Source organism: Hevea brasiliensis, chromosome 8 (assembly GCF_030052815.1).
Source record: "Hevea brasiliensis isolate MT/VB/25A 57/8 chromosome 8, ASM3005281v1, whole genome shotgun sequence".
Taxonomy (NCBI): Eukaryota; Viridiplantae; Streptophyta; class Magnoliopsida; order Malpighiales; family Euphorbiaceae; genus Hevea; species Hevea brasiliensis.
Window position 1 is genome coordinate 1,628,567 of NC_079500.1, and position 21,149 is coordinate 1,649,715.

A 21,149-nucleotide genomic window follows, 5' to 3' on the forward strand; every position below is an offset into this window, starting at 1 on the left:
AAATAGAAGATCTTTATTGTCTGTATTTATTTTTTTTTTCCAGTTCTTGAACCCTATTTTTTAGTTCTTTCTTCGTGAAATATCTGACATTATTTTAATAAATTTTTTTACCTACTAAAAAAATTATCCATTTTTTATCTTATGAAAAGGTTATATTATATTTTTCTTATAATTTTTATTAATTAAAACAAAAAACTTGCATGTAAAATTATCTTGTCAGTTGTCATTAATTAATTCTTTTTTTCTGTACATAATTTATCATCGAAGTATTATTATCGAGTTCTTTTTCCTTCTTATCTTTCAAGATTCTTGTTTTCTTATTTTATCACATCTCTACCCTAAATTTCATTTTTTAACTTCACTTGCAAAGTTTCTATTCACACTTCCCTTTTTCTCCAAATTTGAAGTATGAAGACTCTCCACTGCAATTATTGATCACTTTGCTCTTTCTGTGGTGGGGTGTGAGCAGACAAAAGAAAAAGAAAAAAAAAAAGTTTTTTTTTTTTTTTTCTTTGATAAGTTAGAATCAGTTTTATTAACGAAAAAATAGGAAAAAAAAAAAAGAGATAATAAGTCTAAGAAACTAACCGAACATCAATAGATCTAATTCAAGACACTCAAATCTAAATTTAAAATGTTAACTAAAAAAATTTGATAAAATAATTTAACTGAAAAAACTAATAAGAGAACACAATATTTCAAGCATTAAACATTATTTTTTATTCAATGGAGGCACAATAATTGATAGACTAAATAGGAGGTGGCTGTCTCTGTTTCTCAGTAAAAATGTAAATAATCTTAAAATAGGTAGATAGATAGACTTGAATTCGAAATCTTTCTACTCACTACATCTTAAAGATAAAAAAAGACCGATCAAACTACTCTTAATTTGTTTTAAACATTAAACATTAATACTTTTTTTCTATAAATTAAACATTAATAATTATCAAACGAATAAAATCTCATCAAGAGTGAAAGTTGCCCAATCGGTTGCACATTGGTGGAGCTAAGCATAAGAGGGATTAAATGTAAAATTATAAATATTATATGTGTGAGCACATTACAAAAAATGTTAGAAAAGTATAAAATTTATTATCATAAGTTTACGGTAGTAATATATGAATTGTTGCTATAAAATTAATGCCGTATATATTTTATAATAAAATTATAATTAATGTACAAAAATTATTATTGACATTAATAATTATTGCTGCAAAAATTTTCAATAATAACAACACATGCAATAATACCTTTTTTATATACTATTAACAGCAATCGTTTATATTGTTGTTATATATTAATTTTATAGGCATCAAAATTAATAATTTTGTAAAATTTTTAATACTAATTTTAATATTTATTATAGTGGTATATGAGAATATATGTTAAATAATATAGTATACGATTCCTATAAAAGTAATTTATTAAAATTAAAAAAGAATAATAGTATAAGATTCATAATTCTGATCATTGCATTCAACATTATATTATTATTAGAAAAGTATATTCAATCGCTTATATTCAATATTATTAGTAAAGTACTGCTGATGTGTATTAATACAATAATCCATTTTCATCCATTGATTATTAAAATTGAATACAAATTTTTAATTTATGTTATTTTCTATCGGTAGATCCAATTATTGTCGCTATAAAATCAAAAAAAAAATAAAAATTAAAATTAAGGGAGAGAAAAAGTTAAAGAAAATATAGTAAAAATATAGAAAAAAAGAGATGAGAAGAAAAAAAAAAACAAAGGATAGAGAAATAAATATTTTTATTTTTGCATCAACCACATAAACATTAATTATCTGGTTCTTTAACTTTCTTTTATTTATTTATATTTTTTATTGAAAGTCGTAAAAGATATCAAGAGCTAATTCATGATATCTATCGTTACATGCTAAGGCGTACATTTATCTATTAAGATTTTTGGGAATCTGATTAGCATTAGGGCGAGAGTTACTGTTGAAAAAAAGAATAAATCATATAAATTAGAGAGTATTAAAAAATAATTTAAAATTAAATTTAATAAATTTTGATTATTAAAATATTAAAGTAACAAAATAATTTTTTAAAATTATTTTTTAAATATCATCTATTTTTTTTTTGACGAATAATTTTAACTCTGAATTACAATGCCAAATATGTACTAAATGTAAATGTAAATGTTTAATATGATTTCAAATTGAATTATTAAAAGTACGTTCAAATTTACTATTGGTTTTTAGTTTTTTCATTTTTTGAAAATAAAAAACTGTTCTTATTTTCTAAACTTTTTTTTTCAAATATTTTTTGATAAATGAAGGGGAAAATGTGTTGAACTTGTGAAAATTAAATAATTAGGCTAAAAAAAATCAAAGTAAAATTTCGCCATAATATGGGAAGAATTGTTTCATGTTAGAGGGAGATATGATGAGGACAGCCAGACATGTGAAGCCATGGAGGAAAGTAGGCAGGCATTGACTAATGAGTATTACTAGAATCATGTGAGGGAGGTAGAGGAACACGTTAATAATGAGCAATTGAAAAATAGAAAACAAGGATCCACGCTTTAATGTTTCTGTATTCCTTATTCTTTAAGGAAAATAAATATCAATTTGAGGAACACGTTTTGTTTTAATGTTTCCATATTCCTTATTCTTTGGTTTTATTCATATTTATTCTAAAGTTCATTACACCACAAGCTAGGTCACTGGAGCTGAGCAATAGCCTAGTTATATTATTTAATTGCAAGAGACAAAGGCCAGATTGATATGGCACCTTTACGAGGCACAACACAAGCTAGATTATGTAGAATTTGCCAACCTTCCTTGAATTCCTTGAAATAATCTGGTAGACCTTGTTTTGTGTAATCAGTGGATTCAGGAATTCCGTGAACCAATAAGCTGAATTTTTAGGGATTCTTGTCAGGTTATTTTTATAGTCTACATAGAATAAACCAAATCTTGAAGTATAACCAATATTCCATTCGAAGTTGTCCAAATATGACCATGCAAAGTAACCTTTGATATTAACATGGTAATCCCTGCCAAAACCAACAATCATTAGGAGAATTAATTAAGGATTATCAGAAACCTCTATATTAGTATCTTCGAGTTTAGACTCACTTGAGAGATCCCAATGCATTCCACATATGCTTTTGATAATAGTTTATCCTAAATTCATCTTGAAGTGCTTCCTCAATGGAATGGGTTTCATTATTGAGATTGTCAACCCCTAAATTAACATATAAAAAAACTCAAAAAATAAGACCAAAATATATATAATTGTAATTGACTAGCTAGCATTCTTAAATGAAAAAGGCATTGATGCTTACCATTCTCAGTAATGTAAATTACTGGATCATTATATGTATCTTTGGTGTAGTTCAAAAGATGTCGAATACCTTTTAGGAAAATGTAAAACCAAGATGAGTAAGCCCGCAAATTTTGATTTCTATGTTAGTGATATGTCCATAAATGTCTAATTCTCTTTTACAAAATTTTTATCATTTCATTTTTTCTTGTATACTAACCTGTGGACCAATGAGATTACCATCATAATCATAAGCTATAAAGTAAAAAAGAAAACATGATATCAATTAAACTTTTTTAAAAAGAAAAACTTATCGACAAATAACATGTTTTTTGGACTTCTTTATATATATGTAGCTTACGACTTTCAGTGACATGACTATCATTTTTATATCTAATATGATCTGGATCAATTAGAGCATTTGGTTTTGCATAATATAAAGTGTAATAGTGTAACCCAATAAAATCATATGATCCTTGAAGCAATTGAGTTTCTTTGTCAGTAAACTTGAGCAATCTATCTCCAACTAAATCTTGAACAATCCTTGGATATCGGCCATTGGTTAAAGGATCCATCCACCTATAAAATATGAAATAAATTGTGTTTATTTATTAATCAAAGACTTATGTACATATAAAGGCTTAATCACTAGCTTATTTTGGAAGCAAGACTCACAATCCAAACATGAAATCAAGGGCTATTTTGGATGCCTCTATATCTTCTATTCTATTGGAGAGAGGTTCAAACCAGAAGGTAAAAAGTGTGATCCCATTCTTGCCATTTTGAGTTGCCTACACAATCAATATAATAATAAGCTCAAATCTATGTGCACTTCTACTTGTGAAAGAAACAATGTAATTAATTATATATATATATAGTCTACATACCTTGTAATGTTCTCTATATACTTGTACAACTGCAGCATGAGCAAGAAGCAGATGATGAGCAACTATGTAAGGTTCAGTGGATGAGTTTCCAGCACGACATTGATGATTCACCTGTAGAGGTTTTGGCTTGAATTGTGAACTGTATTTCTCTCTTTGTATATAAACAGTATACAAGTACGAAGTATATATAAGCTAGTTACAGACAAGAAAGATAATAAAGTATACAATTGAATTTTAAATCTGATATGATATCTAAACCACTTGAGAGAAGTATATAGCAATATCCAAGCGATGCAGAATACCCCCTCAAGCTAATGGCGGTAAAACTTAGAGCCGAAGCTTGTCATGGTGCTTGTCAAACAAACGTTGGCCTAAAGGCTTGGTTAAGATATCTGCTACCTAATCTTCAGAAGAAAGAAATCGAACTTGGATTGTACCATTGGCTACCTGCTCTCGCACAAAGTGATAGTCTAATTCGATGTGTTTGGTGTGAGCATGGAATACCGGGTTGGCACTGAGATAAATAGCTCCAACATTGTAACATTGTCACACCACAGGACAACAGGCTATGGAAGAGGATAACCAAGTTCACAAAGAGACTGAACCCACATAACTTCAACAATGGCATTGGCTAAAGCTTTATATTCGCTTTCCGTAGAGAAGTGAGCTATTGTAGGCTGCTTCTTGGACATCCAAGAAATTAAGTTGCGACCGAGGTAGAGAGCATACCCATTGGTGGACCGACGATCATCTATATCACTACCCCAGTCACTATCCGAAAAACATTGCAAGTCCAAAGGTAAGCCTTTAGCAAAGAATAGGCCATATGATTTAGTGTGCTGAAGATAACGCAGCAATCTCTTAATGGCTTTCCAATGATCATCTGTTGGATTATGCATAAATTGACACAATTTATTGACTGCAAAAGAGATATCTGGTCGGGTTAAGGTCACATATTGTAATCCACCAACTATTTGCCGATAGAGAACACCATCATCAAAAGAGACTCCATTGTATTTAGTAAGTGGGGGAGTGGTGGCCATAGGAGTTTGACAGGGCTTGCAATTCAGCATTGATCCTTGAGAAAGAAGATCCACAATATATTTCTGTTGATTGAGCAATAAGCCAACAGAAGTGTGATGCACCTCTAAGCCGAGGAAATAATGCAATGCTCCAATATCTCTAATCGGAAAAGCCTCCTTGATCTTAGACATGAACCATCAGAATAAGAATTGTCGAACAAGTAACCAAGATGTCATCAACGTTTATAAGGATGAATAAAGAGACACCACCATTGCGATAGATAAAGAGACTGGAATCAGCCTTAGATGCAATAAATCCTAACTGAAGTAAGAAGCTGGACAAATGACAAAACTAGGCTCGTGGTGCCTGTTTTAGCCCATATAATGATTTTCGTAGCTTACAAACATAGGAGGGAGAAGCAGGATCAACAAATCCTTTTGGTTGGTCCATAAAAATTTCATGATCCAAATAGCCATGGAGAAAGGCATTAGATATGTCGAGTTGTCGGATTGCCAACCATGTGCCATTGCTAAAGAGAGCACTGTGCGAATCGTTGACATCTTCACTACTGGACTAAATGTCTCATCGTAATCTAATCCATCCTGTTGAGAGTACCCCTTGGCTACCAAACGAGCCTTATACCTATCTACTGAACCATCAGGTTTTCTTTTGATTCTGTAAATCCACTTGTTCCCAACTATATTTTTATTTGGTGGTCAAGGTACTAACTCCCATGTTTGATTCTGCATTAAAGAATTAATCTCTTGGGACATAGCATCTCTCCATTCAGAATAAGAACTGGCCTGGCTATAAGTCTTTGGTTCAAACTTTAGATAATCAGTGTCCTTAGTAATAAGATTGACAACACGCTTCTGCATAATTTTAGGCCGTAATGTCATAGCATGTGTGTGCATATCAGATTTTGTAGCAGGATTAGAGTGAGAGGAGGTAAGAGGATAACGAGATAAGTCAATGGACAGATTGAGGGATGGATAAGTAGACGCAGTCACAACTTGACTAGTATTAGAATTCGAAACAGAGTGGTTTGGTGAGGCAGGGGTTGGGAGATCTGATGACATAGGTTGTTGATTAGGAGTGAAAATTTGCTGATTTTGGGGAGGAGAAATACGTGATGGAGATGATGTTGAATTCAAAATAGGAGATAAAGGAGGAGATTGATTTAGTAACTGACCTGAATTTGCTCTAGTTGCCAAGTGAGGTGTTGAATGTCCAATCAATACAAGCCATGGCGTATTTGCAGACGAGTTGGATGTAAAGGGCATGGGCGACATGACAGGAAGCCTAAAAGGAAACATAGACTCATTAAACTTGACTTGACGAACCAAATAAATGCGACCTATTGTGGGAAATAGGAACACCATGTCCATTACTAACATGGACTTGATCATCACCCTCGTACTCATGTGCAACACTAAGAGTAGACATATCAGGTGTAATGTGGAAATTGGCTGCAGCGTCAGGAAACCAAGTGACTGGTGCTGGAGTAGGTTGCTGATGTGAATGAACAGAATGATAATTTACTTATGGAGAAGATGTACGAAAACCACTATTAAATGAAGGATTGAATCGCCTGCGACACTTATTAGCGGTGTGATTTTTAAGACCACAAATCTGACATGGAGCACAAGGCCTGAAATTATTATTGATGAAAGAAGAAGCAGGACGTGCAGGTGTTGGCAAGAGAGGCGGATTTAGTGAAGATCGAATAACAGCGTTGACAGTAGGAGGTTCATGTGCACTTTTGATTAAGATTTCAAGGGCTACAAGCTGCCCATACAGTTCATAAAACGAAACAAGTTCAGTCCGAAGATTTAAGGCAGTGATTATAGGATGATAGTCAACTCCTATATTTCGATAAATGATAGCATTGAATTCTGCAGGTTGAAGAGGTCGACCTGCTACTTGTAGTTTGTCAGCTAACTGCTTTGCACGATGAAGATATTCAGAAACAGAGAGATCATTTTTCTTCAGCTCCTGGAGCTCAATGTGGATTTGGAGCTGTCGATTTTGAGAAATTGAGCCAAAAGCTTTGGCAAGAGCTTGCCAGACCTCCAAAGAAGATGACAGCCCAATAATATATGGAAAAATTTCCTCAGTAATGGAGGAAAGCAGCCAACTTAGGAGCATTTGATCTTTTTGAAACTAACTTTCATAATCAGGATTGGGGACAAGTTCAGAGGTAGTGGAACTAACAATAGTTTTAGAAGGAGCAGTGAAAGTGCCATCAACAAATCCTTGTAATTTTTGATAATTAAGTAGAGGTAAAAACTAAGCTTTCCAAGCAAGATAATTCTTGTTGGTTAGCTTGATAGAGAAGGTGTGGTGAGCAGATGAAGGAGAGGATGAGAAGGATGAAGTCAAGGTGGACGAAGTGGCTGAAGAGGAAGAACTCATGATGAGAACAGAAGCTCTGATACCTGTATTTCTCTCTTTGTATATAAACAGTATACAAGTACAAAGTATATATAAGCTAGTTACAGAAAAGAAAGATAAGAAAGTATACAATTGAATTTTAAATCTAATATGATATCCAAACCACTTGAGAGAAGTATATGGCAATATCTAAACTGATACCCGAATATCACCCAAGATGAGCATCGACTAGGAGCAAAAACTCCTTGATCATAGGAGAATCCACTAAGTGACCATGGTTCATTGAAAGTCATCTAGAATTTCACTCGGTCACCAAATCTTTCAAAGAGAAGAGAAGATCTGCATATTCACAAATACCTTCCCTATACATTGTTTATGTAATTATTTGGTAAGATGATTTATTACTTAGATGAGAATATTTATGATTGATTGAAATTGATACAAAGATTAATTTGAAATTTTAATATTTCGAAGATGTGATTTAAAACTACATACTTACACAATACTACGGCTCAAAAAGCCACCATAATTGTCTTCTACGGCTTGAGGAGTATCCCAGTGAAAAATAGTAATAAAAGGAATTAAGCCTGAAATTTTGAAACAAAAGAAATTAGAAGTTAGATGTAATTTTATAACTTCTTTTAAGGGACTAGAAGGTGAAATTCATTCTTTCCCTTCATAAAAAGAAAATCGAGGAACTAAAAGACTATGTAAATTAGTTAATTAGTTGCAGTTGTTCAAGCTTTTGAATAAATGCTTGGTGTTTTAAGAGTCTAAAATGGGGAAAAAAAAAATAGTAGGCACATTGCCCTTCAATATAATTACCATTTTGAACATGTTCTCTAAATATTAATGGCATTAAATTACTATTCACTGTTTTAGATATTTTAACCTTGTATTTAGATGGGAAATTTAAAATGTAAAATTTGAATTTGATAAAATTATAGGTTTTATTCAATTTATTAGAGTCATAAATTTAGATTAGACTCATAAATGTGGAAAAAATCTTTTTTAAATGTGTATTTGAAATGATTTATAAAATGATATTATTTAAAATCCACTCTAAAAGTTCTTAGTAATTAAAATATTGCTATTTGAAATTCATAATTTATTAATAATTTATATAAAATTAAATCAAAATCTCTTATTTCGTGTTTTGTTATCTAAACATAGCATTAAAGAAAAGGAGATAATTATCACCAGAGACAATTATCACCTTGTGCTATTGTTTCATTGATAACAGTGTTGTAGAATTCAATCCCTTCCTCATTTACTCCTCCACGTCTCTTTCCACCTAAATATTCAAATTCAAAAAATAAAAAGAAGGAAAAGGAAGAAAATTATGTAATGTAGCAAAGTTCAAAAAATGTTGAGACGTTTAAAATTTTGATAGAGGTAATTACTAGGCTATGAAATGGAGAATCTAAAAGCATTAAAACCCATATCCTTCATGTTTTTTATATCCTCCTACAGCATGAATTTTTTTTTTTTGTTTAATTTATTATTGACAAAGAAAAGGATTTTGAAAGAAAAGAAGATTAAAAATGTTTATGTTATACTCGAAAGCGATGATAGAAATCAACTGCAACATCTCCAGTGCTGTGATCCTTTATCAGCTCTGCAAGATTACATAGAAATAATTAACATTTTTGCATATAAATATAATCTCAAAACAAAAACACACACAATGATACCAGGATGCTCATGGGTAAATGTGTCCCAGACACTAGGTCCTTTGCCCAATATGTTTGCTGCACCTTCGATCTGAATACCATAAATGAGTTTTTTTTTTTTTCATAAGCAATAAAAATTTTATTAGATAATACAATAAATGAGTTAAACAATTATTTGTAAGAAAAAAGTTGACTAATAAATTCTTTGCCTAATGAATGCATAAGGAGCTTATGTATTAATTAGTGGAGAATCACTAAGAATTAATCTACTCTTTTCACTAGTTGTTTAGCTAGCTCCATCGTATTAGTTAGAGAATTAAAACATGAGATTGAAGGTTATTATGAATTTTTCTTACCTAAATCCGATCCATCAGAGATTCAAGACACAAGATACATGATGGGACCTACTTATTTAAAGCATAATTCCTACGTATTTATGTCTTGAATCCACGATAATCCTAGTCTAGACAAGAATTTCCCTATATTATTTGGAAACAGATAGAAGTTGGGAGAGAACATGCTGCTGCAATGAATGAAGGTTTGTATACCTGGTAGGCAGAAGTGGCTGTCCCAAAAATGAAGTCATCTGGAAAATAAGTACGGTTAAAATCTGCTAGGATATCATCACAATCATCTGCCATTGCTAGCTTAGTAAGAACCAGCAAGCTTATGAGGAAGACGATGAGCACCCCTAACAGCAGAAGAGTGTGCTTAGAAGCCATAACCAAAAGATGATATTATGGTTTCAAGTGCTTGTGTGGTTTTCACTTCTTGGCAATGCCCTCTTTATATAGAGTTCGTTACAAGGCTTGAAATCGGAAACGTGATGCATTTGCATGCATGATCCTCCCACTTGCACTATTCTCGTCGGCTCTTGGCGTTAAAGCCAAAGCAAGATTCCATGGACATTGCCCCTCTTTTTCTCTTAAAAAAGGGGGAAAAAGATGTTTAACATGCAACGTTCTTACATTTAATTAATTCAAAGAAAATTGCATATAGAGAATCTAGATTTATTAGAATGTCAACAGAAAATATTAATTATTTCAAATCTGACCGGCTGCAGTAAATATGTCCATGTTAAATATATATATATATATATATATATTTGGGGGTTAATTCTCTCTCTATATCTTAGTTTGCATATTCTTTATCTAATTATCTTCTCAGACAGAACTAAAACGTCGAGATATTGAAGAGCTAAGAATAATGGTGGCAATAAAAGATCTAAATGTTTAAAGGGTTTAACAAAAATTTTTAGATTTTAGGCTGCAAACAATTATTGATTAGAAAGAAAAAACATAAAAATTTCAATGAAAGTTTTTAGATTTCAAAACACTAGAAATAAAGATGATTAACAATGAAAAATGATTTCAATGGTTTCAAGAAAATTTTTAAAATTCGGAAGGATAAATATATATTTCTTTAGGTATTTATGAAAAATATACGAATAAAAATAAAATTGTACAAAGTTTGTAGGAGTCATGGCTCCTTCATTTCACTTTTTTTTTTTTTAATTTATAAATGAGATAAAGGCTCTAATTTTGAGATATTGTTCAAATTGAGAGGCAAACTACTGTCGAGAGATTCAGTATGAACTTAAATGTATGATAAAATATCCCGTTTTAAATTCTAATAACATTTTGCCCTATAACTTCACTTTTCTGTATTGGAGAATGCATGTTGACATAGCTGTGCGAATAGGAAAAAGTGGCAAAATAAAAATTAGTCTAATTGGAAAGAATGGGAGTTTCCTTCTTTACCGATTAATATTCGACAATACTGATTAGCATTCTAAATTATTTATCCTAAATGCATTAAGTTAATGTAGAAAATGCTGAACTTAATTTTAGTGCTTGAGAACTTGCCTGAAGATACCCTTCATCATAAAAAATAGAGAGAGAAGAAAACTCATGCTGCTTTATTTTTGAAATTTTTCATCACATTGGAACGCTACCCACTGTAACATTAGGTTTCTTTCAATAATAAAATATGCCATTTTATTTTAATAAGCCATATCAAAATTTAAAAAAAAAATGTTGTAAAAATGAGAAGAAACTGAACAAACTAACCTAGAACCTTACGTGTGCTCTTCGTTGGCCACAATAAGAGGAACTGCTTGAACCTTACGTTGTGAAGAAGGCGTTTTCTTCTTACTTTTTCTGACAAAGCGGAGACGGCAAAGTTTATCGAAGAAAAGGAATGGTTGGGTCAATGATTCTCTTTGGTTCAACCTTGGTAGCATTAGATACACTGGAGCACTGAAAAATAGTGATTCCTATTTTACAGAAAAGTAAACTCTTCTTATAATATAGAAAATTAATCTCACCTAATTGTGAAAAATATTACATATGCATGGAATCCACCTAATAAATTTTCACCTTTAATAATTTGTCACCTTGGTAACCCATATTTAACTCCACAAAGCGGTTCACATGGTTACGATGCCATGGGTTGTCATTCAATTTGCCGTATCCGGAGTTTTTTCTTTGATTTAGCTCTTTATTAGGTGAGTTCATTTCATTTAGACACCTGTACTTCAAGGAGAACGAGATTAGATACTGCTCGCATCCTTGTTGCAATCTCCTCCTTAGATTTTGTTCACAAAATTATTGCGGTGGATGTGGGACAAACCAAATTCTATATCATGGTGGTTGAAGATGGATGTTCGGAGGCCTTTCTCACCACCTTCACCTTCAAGCCTCAATCAGCTACTGCCTATTCCTCTTCTCATGTCAATGACAGTTCAGCTAATACCAAGATTCACGTTTCCAACATGCTGGGGGACAACACAATAGTTAACACAGCTGCCTATATTGATTCTTCACAGCAACCTGCACTTGGAATGGAGCAACCAAATGATGTGCATGGTTCTTGTAGTAGCAGTAGGGTGTTGTGTTGGAAAAAGAGAAAGTCCCAATCCTGTTCCTTCAATGCTGGATTTTGGAGCCGTAGAAGATAGCACGCGTGAGCTTGACATGCTTGAACCTTACGTTGGCCACAATATTGAATCAGGAAACGGCTTTGTTTAAGAGTCCCATTAACCTAGAACCTCTTGAGCAGTACACTGCACAGCTGGCACCTATCTCCTTGGACGCGTCATTGGCTTCTCCCTCAGGGGCTTTGATTACCCATATTAGTGTTGAAGATCTAGATGTCCCAAAGCAGTACCAAGCACTCTAGCGAAAACTCTAATCTTCAAGTTTAGGACAGCCCACCAATTCTTGCAATTGTTCCTTTTAAGCCTCGAAGCCCAACCCATATCGCCGCTTTTCATAACCAGGGAAAGAGCATAAAAATCTCTAGGCTCTTAAACAATGCAGGAAGCTAAAATCCCTAATGATCTCTATGAAATTTCTCCCATGCTCTATAGGGAAGGGAAAAGGAAAAAGAAATCGAAAGGCAAACGAGCTGAGGAACCTATAGAAAACAATAGAATTTTTGAACCTGCAGACAGTGACATTGCTCGCATGAATCTGCCTCACTAGAAGCAATTAATGGTGGAAACCCTGGTCCTATTCCTTTTCATGTTGAAAAGGAAGCATGGCAAACAGTATCAGTGGGTAAGCAACTTAGTTTAATGTTTTCACAACCTGATGATGTTGTGGTTAATTTCTTGGTCAAGCAAATCAATTCTGATATTTTGGCTTTGAAGGTTTCAAGGCCCTGAGGTTTTCTTGCATCTGGATTGTTTGGGAAGAACCTCTAATCTCACCAAGAAAGGAAGCTTCTCTCTCTTTTTGTTTTGTATTTGGACCTTTCTTATGGCCAATTCTTCTGGTCAGCTAGTTCCTTTTAATCGCGCGATTTGTTTTGTTTGGGAAGGTTCTATTCATGGCTGCTTTCTTGGAGTTTTCTTGTAAGTTTAGAGCTACAGGGATTCTGTGCTTTGGTCTTCCTCTCCTTTCTTGTGTTCTCTTTGTTGCCTTGAAGCTACAAGTGTGTTTGTTGAACTAGTTTAATTTTGCTTTCAATCTGAAATGTTTTTTGAAAGTAGTGATAAATCCAACGATTCATATATGTTGAATATGGAAAACTCAAGTTAAACTCTTCCATCTCCTGCATATGTAATTAATGAAAAAAAAAAAAAAAGTTCTTCGTGAAATTGAGACATGTATTTAATTATCATTGGACTAAATATGTGAGTCCTACTTTTTTTTTTATATCTTTTATTAAAAAATAGAATATCGAACAACATTAATTCAATTAGTAAAAATTTTTCAAATTGATTGATCAATTTGAAAAATTGTGCATTGAATCCGAATGAAATATTTTTTTTTTTTTGAGGTTGTGTGGTGAAAGCGAAGGCCATAAGCCAATTGTCTTTTCAGCCTGTACTGAGCCAACCACTGACCTCGTTGAAGGGCTAATAAAAATATTATATTTTTGCCTATTGCAGTAATGTTAAGAGAAATTTAAAAAATAAATTGAGGTTAGGGTTTGAATGTTTGATGTGATTATATCTTTTTTTTTTTAATCATAATGAAACTATTTTTCTCATATACGGTTTATAAATGTAAGCCTTATAATTAAATCACTTAAATTTTTTTTATATTTTTCTTTTCTTTTTTATAATGTTATTATATAATTGAATGTGTATGCCTTATATTTTTATGTGCCTGATATAATAAATAGAAATTATTTTTTTATTAATTAAAGTTTAATTTTATTAAAAATATTTCAGAATTATTTTAAAATTTTGAATGCATCAAACCAATGATAAGGAATGTATTTTTAAAATTATTCAACTAATAAACTCAGTCTCGAAAAAAATTATATAATAAAATTAATATATATATAATAATTTTATTATAACCGTTGATTATAGTAGGTATTACGTAAATTCTACTATAATTAATAATTATAATTAAATATATATATATATATATATATATATATATATATATATATATATATATATATATATATATATATATATATATATCTTTGCACAGGGCAAAAATTACAGTCTTGGTATATGTAAACTGGCTCGAAGATATATCATATGCAGGGGAAAAAAAAAAATAGTAAGATGACATATTTGCTTCCTCAAATGAAAGTGGGAGTGAGCATTATTCGATTTAAATCGAATAAATTGAATTGAATTACTTTAATTCGGTAATTTGGTTCGATTTTTAATATAATTGAGTTCGGTTCGGTTTTATATTATAAAAATTTTGATTATTTCAGTTCAATTCAATTTTGAAAAGAAAAACCCAATTAATCCGAATCAAACCGAATAGGTTTATTATTTTTTAATTGATTTATTTTTATAGAGAATTTATGAATTATATGTAATTTTATATATATAAACTGTTTAATTTCATTGACTAATGATTAATTTTATAAATAACTTGAAAATCAAGTCTAAATTAAAAAATTAATTAAAAATCAAACCGATCAGTTTGAACCGAACCAAATCAAATAGAGCGATTCGATTTTTTATCTATTTCGGTTCAGTTCGGCTTCTAAAATATATAATTCGATTTTTATGATTTGATTCAATTCGATTCAATTTGATTCAATTTGAACTGAATACTCACCCTAAATGAGAGGACATATTTTGCATAATCTTTTATCGGTCCAACCCAGGACCCTTAGGCCCAGTTATCTAAAGCTAAATGACTAAATTAAAACGTTCAACATAAAATTTTAGTTATTTAGCTTGGGCCAACCTTAAACCCAGAGAAGATGGCGAAAGAAATGATGATTGCATTTCTACCAACCTTAAATCATTAGTCTCCTAATGATGCAAATATAAGAGCAATTACATTTAAACACAAAGATTATTATTAGTACGAGGGATTAAACAATTACGAACTAAATAATTAATTTCTTTAATCTTACTTGCTGTTTAATTTTTTCTTCTGATGAAGAAGCTTCCTTTCTTTTAAGCCAATGCCAAAATGTTGATTTCACAAGTGGCTGTGATACAAAGGTTTGTGGATTCATATTGCATCAATTCTTGGTCTTACTATACTCTCTCTCAAGTCATCAAAATGAGGAAAAGCATGATCCATCATACTTCCCCTAAGCACATTAGCATTTATAATCTCTTCACCTTGGGCTGCATTTTCATTGTTTCGATCATTTCCAGCATTACCACCAATTCTCATTCTTTCATCAGCCATGTCTGCTTCTAATTCAGTTTCTCTCAATGCTTCTTTTCTTCTTCTGGTTTCTTTCTTGTTGGCTTTACAAAATTTCTCAATTTCAGGATTAAACAATAAGGATGTGTCACTTGTGCTTCTAGCTCTTCTCATAAAAGATTAAAAATACCTGAAAAAGAACAAACAAACACAAAATGAAAAGATAACAAAAATAAAACTATAAACAACTAAAATAATCAAGAATTCAATCTTAAACAAACAACTCCCCGGCAACGGCGCCAAAAAGTTGATGTGTCCCTACCGCAAGTGCACGGGTCGTACAAGTAATACAGAAAGATATCGTTCCCACGAGGAGTTGTGTTAATGATTGAATTTTTGATATAAAAAGTTGACTAAATTGAGCTATTTTTGAAATTAAAGTAATGAATTGATGGGTAATGGAGTATGAAATCTATATGTGCAAAATTAATAATCTATTCAACAATGTACTAATTAAACTAAAATTGCATCAATTTGAAATAAGCAAGTTGAAATATGGCAAAATTTAAAATGGCAAGCAATTAAATTTGATTAGAAATTAACAATGATAAAAGGCGATTCCGGAGTTCGGGATTTCATATTCGAGCTATTTTGGGATTTTTAAATTGGTTATCCAATCTTATGAAACTTACGGGTTTTAAGGAGATTAATTCTTAAATCCTTTGAATACCCTTTCGAGTGAGACAAAGAGTGCCTTAATCAAACTAAACCTACTTTCGTGGAGTTAGAATTAATTAAGACCCATTAAGTTCTTTAATTAATCTGTGAATCCTCTTAATCCTTAGTCTATTTCTAGATCTAAGTTAATTAAGTCCAATTCCTTGATTATCTATCACAAGGCCTTCTCCTTTCGGTGCCTCAACCATGGATTAAGAACATCACTTAATGGGATCCTACACTAAGCATGTCATTAAGCACACAAGAAATGAATAAAACTCATTAAGACCACAAAATATGGATTAACCAATCAAAATCCACAAAATATCTCAAATATTACAACCCTTACTCCAGAATCAAAGGTAAACTACTCACTACCCATAATGCTTACAAGATATATTGAGTTTAAATGGTAATAAAGCTTTAATCTAAGCTAAGAAACAAGAAACTAAACACTAGAAATGTAGGAAAAATGTAAGGAAAGAAAGAAATCTGTAAATCTTGGTTGAAAATGGTGTGGAAGGTGAAAGTGACTCTTCAAATCCGCCTACACCTCCTTCTTTCCTTTTCTGCTCCTTTTCTTCTCTTTGTCCCCACTTCTAAAATGGGAAATGGGACTATTTATAGCATTTTCTGACATGGAGCCCTAAAATGGTGTGTTTGAGGAGGGATTTTCTGAGGGAATCTTCTGCCAGCTCATTAATGAACTCTTTATGGGACTGCATAAGTGGACAAAGATAAGTCATGCGACCCTTATGCGCTTTCACTGGTTTCTGGTTCACTTATGCGAAACTGCACGACTTGGTGCATAGGTTATGCACAATTCCGTGAGAGTGCATAAGGGAGGCGTGAATGTGCATAAGCTATGCAGTCTCCTTATGCACATTTCGGCAGGTATTGGAACAGTGATTTTTCTCCTTATGCAGATCCGCATAGCTTATGCGGCAAGTTATGCACAATTTGATCAATGCATATTTCAGCTTGAAAACTTGTTTTTGACATCTTTGGTCAGAGAAGTCATTCCTCAATGGCAAAATTTCTCTTCAGTCCTTCACAAACACCATTTTTCCTACAAAATAAAGTAAAAATTATAAATTAATGCAAAATTGACAACTATGAAAAACTAACTAAATAACCAATGAAATTAGCTAAAAATGACTAATAATAAAATAAAATGGCTATGAAATTAAACCTAAATGACTATGCAAAATGTATGCATCAAATACCCCCAAACTCAAGCTTTTGCTTGTCCTCAAGCAAACTTTAAAATGTGATGCAAAAATTTTTTTAGGGGTGCCTTATCCAAAGAGCTATGAAAATCACCTATTAAAGTAACTTAAAACACCTTCAGCCATACCAGCAGTCCATATACCCATCCTTCAAAATGCAAAGAATTTAATGCTTATCCAAGCTTTCACCGCTTAGCCATCAAGTCAATTATCATTCAAAATCCCCAAACCAACCAATCAAAAGTGAGGGTCATGCTCAAAAGGAATTCTAGGACAATCAATAGGCAAAGTGTCTCTATATAGAATGATGGAATTAAATGAATGAATGGATAATTTTCCAATCCCATAGGCAAATTCCCTACTCCTATCTCCACTAATGTAGCAAGTACTATCAAGAGATCAAAGGTCTTTTTAGGGATGCAATGGGGCCATGGGGTTCAAAATGAGGCTAAGAAGAAAAATGGGTAAAAAGGATTCAAAGCATGAGAATATTTTCAATTTTGAAACATAAGGTACACTTCTTATTTTATTATGTATTTTTTTCTTTTTCTCTTTTTATTAATTTTTTATATGGGAGAGAGAGAAATACACAATGAGGATTGTCAAGTGCTAGCATATTTTACAAAACACAGAAAATGGAGGGACATTTTGATACTTTAAACTTGTATTTTGCATTTTCTTTTGATGCTTGTCCCTAAAATTTGCCACCCCCAAACTCATTTCTTTTAATACTTTGGGTGGATTTCTTTCATTTTGAATGACAATGGTGAAAAGCACATATACTAGCACTTTTTTACAAGATGACAAGTATTTCTTCTCCCTTTTATTGTATTTTTTTTTCTTTTCTTTTTTTTTTTTATATATGTACCTAATGTTGTAAATAATTATTCTCATGAAAAGGGTTGGAGTGTTTGGTTCATTGGCTAGATAACAATAAGGATTTCAAGAAAAATTAGGGATAAAAAGGCTCAAAGGGGTTTGCAAGGGTAAATTTTAATTGGGAAAAAGGGCCAAAGGTTTAAAATGAGAAGGTTTTAAATCAAAGAATGCCTAATCATCTCTCTCATCAAGTACAAGCTGGTATTTCGCCTTGAAAGGTTTAGAAAATTTGTTCTAGGATTGGTGAGACATCATTTGACTATCTTATATCCAATAATTCCCTCTAAACACTTCCATCTCCAAAGGACTAGTTGGGTGGCTTTTTGGCTAAGAAGATATAGGCAAGGGATAGACACTTTAAAACCTTGCACCTCTTAGGAAACTTTCAATCCACAAACCCAACTAAAGGTAAGTCAAATCACTCTCATAGGCACATTTTCAATACTCAAGGGATTTGGCAAGAGATTTTAATGCATGATGCATGATTCCTAAAAATGGGTAATGCATTAACTAAATGGAGGAAATCTATTCGTCTATTTGTGTGCAATGTGTACAATTCTAAGTGGTGTATAATATGTGTGTAAATGTGTAATGTATATGTATGTATGGATGTATATGTAAAATATCTACAGTACATGTAAATGGAATGGGATGGGATGCTCTTATACTCAAAATCTGAAAAATGAAACAAAAATCAAAATGTGCACCCCCAAACTCAAAATTAGACATTGCCCTCAATGTCTCAAGCAGTGCAATATCAAAACTCAAAGTAAAGAGTAATTACCAGGAATTGTGAAATTGAAGAGCAAAAAGAAGGAGTTACCTGGTATAGAGCAGATGGGAATTCAAGATATAATGGGATGCATAAGAAGCTGCACAGGTTATGCAGAGTAAAGTGCTGTCCAGAACATGTGCATAAGTGGGATGCATAAGCCATGCGGTTCTGCATGAGTGGCAATAAGGGCTGCACAGGCTATGCAGGACATTTGCATAAGGGAATTACAGCCTGTGCAGTTCTGCATAAGTGGCATAAAGGGCTGCACAGGCTATGCAAAATATTTGCATAAGGGAATTCAGAGCCTGTGCAGTATATTCAAAAGCTGCTGCATGATGATTAGCAAGGAAAAATGTGCAACCACCAGTAGAAGCATGCAAAAATATACAATATATGGACAAGTATGCACAAAAGGGCAATAAGTGCAATGAAAATCAAAGAAAACTAATGTAATAGCTATCCAATAAAACTTCAAGAAAAACAGAATTCAAAACAAACTAATTCAAAACAAACAAACATAATTCAAAACAAACTACAATTGTTTGAACATATTTACAAAGAAAAAGTCCTACAAGTTTGAACAAAAGTAAAACAAAAACTAATCTAGTTCTATTGTTTTGCCCTTGTCCATAGATGTTGCTAAGGGGCTAGTTGCATCTGGCTGCTGTCGAAATGATGGTGCTGGAGGAGGTGATGGAGGTGGAGGTGGAGGTGGCATTCCCAGAAAAATCATGAGTTTCTTCATCATCTCCTTCAATTCTTTCTGCTTGTCCCTGGTTTCCATGACAAGGTCAAATAGGTGATCATGACGATCCTTGAGGGTATCAAGACCAGTGTCAAGCTTCCTATCCACAAAGTATATATCATCACTAAGCCTTTCAAGATAGGTGAATAAGGCTTTAGTGTTGAATGCAGGAGGGGCTGTGGATGAGGAGGATTCAGCTGTAGGAGGTGTGGGCTGTGCAGAGGCTGCTGGGGTGTCCTGTACAGATTGAGGAAGTGGGGTAGGTTCAGTAGAGTGCTGTGGGACTGATAGGACAGGTTGGGCTTCTGGTTGTGCAATGGGTTCAGTTTCTGCTGGTGGTTGTGCAATGTCAGAATGTGGCAAACTGAACCCTGTTTTGGATAGGTGTGCAGCATCAAAATATAAGGTGTCTACTAGTGCTGGTATTGGGTGCTCTTCAGGATTAAAACCAAAATGCTTGGCTATGACAGTTATGAGCCCACCCAAGACAATGTCACCTATGGATTTGGTGGCAATATGCAGCACATGCTCACAAAAGAAATAACCAGGAGAAACCTTGACCTTGTGAAAAGCACACCATAACATGAATAATTCAGATTTCCCCACAGCACCAGAACTAGTCCCTCTGCCCAAAATAGTGCTAGCAATCAGTCTATGAATAAACCTAAGTGCAGGGTCAAGTATTTGAGAGGTTTTTGATCTGCCAGTAGAAAAAGTCTGAGGTTGGTTTGTGATAATTCTCCAAAATTGAGCAGCATTCCAAATACCCTTGTTTTCTACCTCTACCCCTGTATATGGCACTGTAAATAGCCCATCAATTGCAAAACCAAGAATGCTATGAAATTGATCCAATGATAGCTCTCTATTTTACCCCAAACATCTAAATTTCATAGTTGGCTTAAAATCTACATCATGCAATTTCAGGGTGACAGAGAATGAGGAAATAAATTCCAAAACTAAAGCTGGGTAAACAATTTCTTGCTTGTGCACAAATTCCATCCAACCCGTACCATCAAGATAGGCAACCAAATTGTCGAATAAACCAAGTGACTGGAGAGAGTCCACAGAAATATACCTAGTGGGTTGCACCTTCCTTTCCTTAAGTCGTTTAAATGTTGCTTTGTGAGTTGCATCAGGAAGGGACCAAGGTAGTTTTGAGACCTGTGAGGTTGCTGACAATTGCTTTTTGCTGGAAGAGGGTGTGGAGGTTGAAGTTTTTGGCTTTTTGGGTGGAGGCTCTGACCTTGGGGTGGTGGGTGGTTCTTTGCGTTTTGAGAGAGGAGGTGCAGAGGCCATGGGTCGGGTGGATTTTGACCTGATTTTTCGTTTATACGTAGCTGTGGAGGGTGGTGGGGGTGTCTCTTATGGAGGGGAATCGGGGTTAGGAGGTCGCATTGACAATGGTGAAACCTGGAGAGGGGAAGTTTGAGGGGAATGGGGAGGC

At 33.0% G+C, this 21,149-nt stretch overlaps 1 long non-coding RNA gene and 1 pseudogene across 1 annotated transcript; one reads left to right on the forward strand and one right to left on the reverse strand.

Moving 5' to 3' along the window:
- Window positions 1-2,784: 2,784 nt before the first annotated feature.
- On the reverse strand, window positions 2,785-9,996 carry LOC131168963 (beta-glucosidase 24-like; annotated as a pseudogene).
- A 2,610-nt stretch (window positions 9,997-12,606) lies between these two features.
- LOC110635713 (uncharacterized) lies at window positions 12,607-13,409 on the forward strand. Its single transcript, XR_002491200.2, has 2 exons — window positions 12,607-12,834; window positions 12,927-13,409. It is a non-coding gene; the product is annotated as an uncharacterized LOC110635713 (long non-coding RNA).
- The last annotated feature ends 7,740 nt before the right edge of the window (window positions 13,410-21,149 follow it).